Source organism: Octopus sinensis, linkage group LG6 (assembly GCF_006345805.1).
Source record: "Octopus sinensis linkage group LG6, ASM634580v1, whole genome shotgun sequence".
NCBI classification, from domain to species: domain Eukaryota; kingdom Metazoa; phylum Mollusca; class Cephalopoda; order Octopoda; family Octopodidae; genus Octopus; species Octopus sinensis.
The window spans coordinates 27,976,177-27,983,676 of NC_043002.1; the positions used below are offsets into that span (position 1 = coordinate 27,976,177).

General features: G+C 38.2%; 1 long non-coding RNA gene across 1 annotated transcript in view; it reads right to left on the minus strand.

Annotated features, from left to right (window-relative positions):
* LOC118763862 overlaps positions 1-7,500 on the minus strand; it is a 20,255-nt gene that overhangs the window by 11,798 nt on the left and 957 nt on the right. The gene's annotated exons all lie outside the window — the stretch shown is intronic.

Consider the following 7,500-nt stretch of genomic DNA (forward strand, 5'->3'; position numbering starts at 1 on the left):
ATATATACATATATATATATGTATATATATACATACATATATATAAGTATATATATATATATATATATATATATATATATGTATATATATTATGTATATATATATATGTAATATAATATACGCGTACATGTATATATATGCATATATATATATGTGTGTGTGTGTATTATATATATATATGTTGTGTGTGTGTATATTGCGTATGTGTATATTAGATGTATATATGTGTTGTATGTGTGTATGTGTGGTGTATATATATGTATGGTGTGTGTGTGTGTAATGTATATATGTGTGTGGTATGTATATGTATAATATGTATATGTATATATATGTTGTGTGTATGTATGGCCCGCACACACGCGTAGACACATGTATACATATATATACACACACAAAGACGCGTACACCCACACCATATGTACGCACACACACAAACACATACTCAATACCAACACACGCAAAACGCATATACACACATGCCACACAGATACACCCAACAGACATGGACACACATACGAACAAACACATTCACACTAACGCACACGCAACACACTAATAAACATTAACCACACACATACACACACACACACACAAACGGGCACACATATACCACACCATCCTACCCCAAAAAATTCTTTAAATAACACACATCTATTTACACCACCCTGGAACCAATCAAAAACAGCCCCCCCCACACACAAACACATGTATACATGTATATGCACACACTCACACCAATCTCACCTCCATACAGAGACACATATACACACGCAGCTCCATGCCAAATGCCATCCACACACATACATAACACACACACACACACAACACCAAGACAACCACACACGCGGTTGACAAACGGACACATCATCCTACCAAGTCTTACAGACACACAGACACATCTATTCACTCCACATATATATGTATACACACACACACACACACACACACACACACAAGACACACACACACTCACCCCATCCTGACCCCTAAATCATTGATGCTTGAAGGAGAGACAAAAAAAAAAGGGTAAATTCTTTTCAGTTCCACATTACTCCTCCTTTTACGCTACCATAGCGGACAGGTCAGTTTTAGCTTCACTACTATTATAATGTAAATCTTTTTGAACTCATAATATTCTGTACGTGTATACTGAACTTTTTTAATAATTCCTTCTGGAAATTATCTTGAGAATGTATAATATATTTGTTGTAATCTTTTGTGCCCATTATTTCAATGAGCTTGTTAAACTTTTTTATATTCTCAACATGCTCTTGTCACCAAAGGATGTATATTTATATGGATTGTAGTACTCTGTGTCAACCAATATTCTGTGCATGTTTGAATATACAGATACAATACCAATACCAATATCAATTCCTTCTGGAAACTATCTTAAGCATGTCCTTGAGAACGATTATTTATGTAGTAATCCTTTGTGCCCAATATTTTAAGGAACTTGTTGAACTTTTTTATGTCCTTAACATGTCGCTGTTACCAAAGACTGTATATATGTAATGTAGCAATTTGTAACAACCAATAATTAACGCAATCAAACTTCTACATGTTACTTTTGACAATCATTTTCCAAAGAGTGAAACCGGTAAAGTAAATAAACATCTTTTAAATTGCGTTTTCAAACCTTCTTTCGTATATATATATATATATATATATATATATACTATATATATAAACATATATATATATATTATATATATATATATATATATATATATCTATATATATATATATTTATGTTTATATTTAGGATCACGCACCCAGCTCAAGTCATGGTATTCGGAGTCGTGGTGTCTGACGTAAAAAAAATGCCTCTCTATGTTTTCAAGTCTGGGGAAAAGTTGTATTTATTAAATTGTTATTTTATGATTGAACCCCACGCGTCGTTTTCTTATTCTCCAAGTAAGTTTTTATTATAATATTTATGACGCGCACTCTTAGCTCTTTACTTGACCTTTCCTCCCTGCCTGTCTGTCTTCCTCTCTACCTGTCTCTCTCCTTATTTTTCACCCTTTCTGGTTTCTTTTGCTCTCTCTCTCTCTCACTCCTCCTCCTCCTCTCTCTCTCTCACACTCCTCCTCTCTCTGGCCGCTGACCGGACTGGTAACTTTATTTCTGCCGGCTGCTTTCAACAAGTCAACATCGACCTTCTTCTGTCATCCGCAAGCCGATCTTCAGAATACGTTCTAACGAATTTTTCCACCGTCTAGGCTTAAAAAAAGCCCTTATTGTTGGTTTCCTTGTCCTGCTTTTATTCTATATGTGTACTGTTTTTGTCTTCATTTGTATTGCTTGTACGTCCTGTTCTTGTCACTTTTTTTACCCCTCAGCAAAAGAATTTTATTTAATTCATTTTGCAAGGAGGACTGCTTCGGCCGGATCGTGTTCTGCCTTTACCTTCGAAACACGTATTGAGTCGAAACAGGAGCAGCTGATTTCTCTTGCACTCTGTTTTTTCGTTGTTAATAAAAGTCCGTTTCCTTGTTTGATTTTATGTTTTCGTTTCTCGTTGTGTTCTACGTTTATTTGTGGTGTCCTGTACTCATATATGCATGTATATATACATATAGATGTAGGTATGTGCATATATGTATGTATGTATGTATGTATGTATGTATGTATGTATGTATGTATGTATGTATGTATGTGTGTATGTATGCATATGTTTTATTTATTAAATTGTTATCATATGATTGAACGCCACGCGTCGTTTTCTTATTCTCCAAGTAAGTTATTATTATTATTATTATTATTATTATATATATATATATATATATATAATATATATATATATATATAAATACATATACATATGCATATAAATATATGCATATGTACATATATAATATATATATATGTAACTTAGAATAACTTAGAAAGGTTTTGGTCAGTATTGGCCCAGGCCATGTCTAACTTAATAGCAACACCTGGCGAAGTCTTTCAATTCAGGATTTTGGCACCAAGGCCCATTCAAGCAGAGAGTTATTGTTTGCGGAGACATATCCGGGTGTGGATGGTTTGTCCGGGACTGTTTGAAGGAATTTGTCCAAAGACTTCTTGAATTTTGTGTGGTCAGTTTCTGTTTTGACTTGTCCTGGTATAATGTTGAAGAGAGCGGGTCCAATTGGGGTGAAAGAATTGTGCCGTACTGTTTTTATGAGATACGATTCAGATTTTTGTTGTAGACGGATGGCATGTGGTCCAAGACTTGGATGTATTTTAAAGGTGATGCCAACATCATTTGGACAGTGCTGATGGAATATTTTCCACATAATACAGATAATGTAGCGTTCACGGCGTCGTTGGAGTGAATACAGTTTCAGCTTTTCTAGTCGACCCCAGTAGTCGAGGTCTGACATGCCATCTATCTTTTTTGTGATTGACCTTTGGGGAGCTTCAATTCTCATGATATTGTGTTTCGTGTAGGGAGACCACAATGGACAGAAGTATTCAAGGTGGGGTCGGGCACAAGTGGAGAAGAAAAGGATAATGGTGTGGGAATCTCTCGTCTGGAAGGTTCTGAGAATCCAGGAACACATTCTGCGGGCCATATCAACTTTGCTGCTTATATGTGTAGCCCAGCTTATGTTGTTGTCCACAGTTACTCCAAAGTCTCTGATGTTGTTAGACGCTATGAGAATTTCTCCAGAAGGAAGGGAGTATGGGAGTTTCAGAGCGTCCTCCCTTCCAATGTGGATCAGTTCGAATTTGTCTTCGTTTACCAGCATGTTGTTCTTTTCCGCCCATTGGACAACAGCAAGTAGGTCTGACTGAAGGCTTATCCGGTCATCCACGCCATTGATGACCTTCTGGAGCTTGGAATCATCAGCGAAAATTCTGATGTTACTGTGATTGATGATATCAGTAATGTCATTAATGTAGATGATGAAGAGAAGTGGGCCCAACACAGTGCCTTGTGGGACACCACTACTGACTTTGTCTGGGCTGGATTTGACTCCTTCGACTACAACATGTTGGGTTCTGTTCGACAGGAAGCACTTGATCCACTGCAGCAGCTTTCCAGTGACACCAATATTGGACAGCTTTCTCAAAAGGTTCTTATGATCAACCCTGTCAAAGGCCTTGATGAAATCAAGGTAGATAACATCAGTGTTGGAACCCTCTCCTAAGGCTCTCAAAATATCATCAAAATGATGCAGTAGCTGCGTCAGGCAATCCCTTCCATTACGGAATCCATGCTGGTTGGAGTTCAGCATATTATGACTCTCAAGGGAGTGAGTCATTTGCGATCTCAGCACTCTCTCAAATACCTTAAGGATATGAGAGGTGAGTGAGATTGGACGGTAATTCACGGCAAGCGATTTGTTTCCTTTTTTGAAAACTGGGACAACAGACTGGTATAGGTTTTCTGCTATATATCCAGCATCCAGTGAGTTCCGCCACAGATTGGCTAGAGGGGGGTGCAAGTTGGTGTTGACACATCTTCAAGACACAAGCAGGGAACCTATCGGGACCTACTGCTAAATTATGCTTCATTTCTTTTATTGCGCCAAAGGTTATGTCCGATAAAGTGTATAGGGGAGTAACATCACTGATGCAACCCAGATCAGTAATATAAGGATTGCTGAAAACAGAACAATATTGTTTCTGCAGCATCTCTCCCATGGTTTTGGCATTGTCTTGAAGAGTACCATTTTCATCAATCAGAGGGCCAACAGTAGAGCCAGTGACTTCGTGTTTTTTTTTTGCAAATGAAAAGAACACTTTGGAATTGAGTTTGATCTTCTCAATGGCCCAGGACTCTTCAGCTCTTCTCTGACTATTGATGATAGACATCATGTTGTTTTGGAGGTTATGTTTTTCAATCTCTAGTGACGTGATGGCAGTCAGGTTGGTGTGTTGCTGTTGCCAGTATTTTAGCTTGTTGATTTTTTTGTTAATTCTTTTAATTTTCCTGATGAGAGTTATTCTATTTCTAGGGATTCTGCACTTAGATTTGTTTGCAGATCTTAATGGGGTGTGCTTTGCACATATGTTGGTAATGGTGTCTACAAATGACTGCCAGGACTTTTTGATGTTAGTGGGTGTGTATGTGTGCGTGAAGGACCAATCGACTTATTCAAGATCATTACTGATCGCTTCCCAGTTTGCGTTGTGGAAATCCATAGTGTCAAATGGATGTACAAGAGGGATGACGTTTGTTTTGTATTTTGGCCGGTGAAATCTCAGATCACAGAGAACCATGTCATGATCAGAGAGTAGAGCTTTCTCCACTGCAATATTGTGGATAGTGTCAGTATGATTGCTGAAAATTAAGTCTACGACTTTTTTGTGAGATCTCGTTGGTTCGAGCACAAGTTGGGACAGGAAGAAATCATCCATGAAGTCAAGAAGCGATTCCACTGCCTCCCTGTCAGGAGTTCAAAGAGAAGAACCTGGCGGCACACTGTTTGTAGACCAGTCAACCCCGGGAAGGTTGAAGTCTCTCACCATTAAGATGTTGTCAGGTTGACACTGCTGGATGAAACACTTTATGTTGTTGAGGCATTCCTTGAAACATGGTAGGGGCGTTTGGAGTAGTCTGTAGAGCCCAACTACTATTAAGTTGTTGGTTTGACTGAATACAGCGACTGTTTCGCAGTATCCATTAGAAAATATGTCCATAGTCTCTGTTGGACCGGGCTGCGTGTTGTGTTCTTGAGCAAGACACTTTATATCACGTTGCTCCAGTTCACTCAGCTGTAGAAATGAGTTGCGACGTCACAGGTGCCAAGCTGTATCGACCCTTGCCTTTCCCTTAGACAACATCGGTGACGTGGAGAGGGGAGGCCGGTATGCATGGGCGACTGCTGGTCTTCCATAAAAAAAAACCTTGTCCAGACTTGTGCCTCAGAGGGTAACTCTGTAGGTGAAAACTCATGGTCAGTGTCTGACCGAAGGGGGTCACAAGTCTCTGTTGGGAATGAATCAAGAACATAAATGGCAGTCCCATCCTTTCTTCTGCCAGCACGATCAGCATTAATGGCTTTGAAATTTTTAACTTTCACCCCGGCTTCCAAGTGGAGGTTACTAAGATGGGTTTCAGTGAGGACGAAGAAAGGGATGTGGTTTGGATAGGCATCGACCCAGTCCTCCAGGAATTTTAACTTCCATTTTTGAGTATTGGTGGAAGGACTGATGTCTTGGGCATTAAGCAAAAATGTTGAGGTGAGAGTGGATGGTTTTAATTGTTTTGGCGTTTTGTTTATGTTTGCTTTTTAATGGCATGTGCAGTGGGGTGATAGTGGTGGATGGTGGTAGGTGATAGCTCGGATGTTTTTTTTCCAGTTCTTTTGCTAGATTCCTTATAGCTACAAAAGAGGAAGAAGTTTCCTGTCTAGGGAACTGTAGGTGACTTTTGTTGTGGTTATTTTTATATGAGTGGTTATTTCTATATGAGTCATATGTTTTTTTGCCGTTATTTTTATTTTTATTATCATTTGTCCGACGAGTCCCCGGGAGATGGATAAAGGGACAATCCCTGTGCATACACAATCTTTCTCGCTGGGAATAGCGGCAGATTTGGGGATTCCTTGTTTGAGATATTGGTGGTTGTGGTGGTGTTGTAATAGAGTATGTATTATGGTGGTGGCTGTTGTAGTTTGTGGGGATAGAGCTTTCTGTCCCAGGTAAATGGGTGAACTTGCAGTCTCTATCAGTGCATAATCTATAGCGGAGAGAATATCGGCAAATGACGGGGTTTCGAGTGGGTGTGTAGGTGCTTGTGTGAGTTGTGAGAGGTGTAGATGATAGTTTGCTGAGGTTTTGGCGAACTTTGTGACCTGTGGGAGGTAGAGTTCTTGAACAAGTAGTTGGAGGTAGATTCCTTGAGGTAGCAGCAGCAGCAGTAGTAGTAGTAATAGTAGTAGTAGTAGTAGTAGTAGTAGTAGTAGTAGTAGTAGTAGTAGTAGTAGGCAGAAGCGATGATGTTGACAGTGATGATGATTGAGCTACTGGGGAAGTGAAAGGAAGGGATGGTGCTTCCTGCTGTGAGACCCTGGTGACTGGGGAGGAGTCAATCGTTTCGTTTAACAAATCGGCCGTTGTAGACGAATCAAGGAGTGGTTCATTCTGTTGTTGTTGCTGCTGTTGTTGTTGTTGCCGCTGAGGTTGTTGTTGTTGATGCTGCTGAAGTTGTGTTGTTGCGCCGGTGATGTGTTCGAAGAGAAAACACATCTCAGTTTATCGATTAAATTAAAAGCAACTTCGATTTGCTTTAATTTATTTTGTATCTGCTGTTCAATGAATATATATATATATATATATATATCTATATATATATATATATATATATATATATACACATATATATATATGTATATATATATATATATATATATATATATATATATATATATATATATATATATATATATATATATATATATATATATATATATATATATATATATATATATATATCTATATATCTTTATATATATGTATATATATATCAATAAATTTTAGGGTAGCAAAAACTTCTAG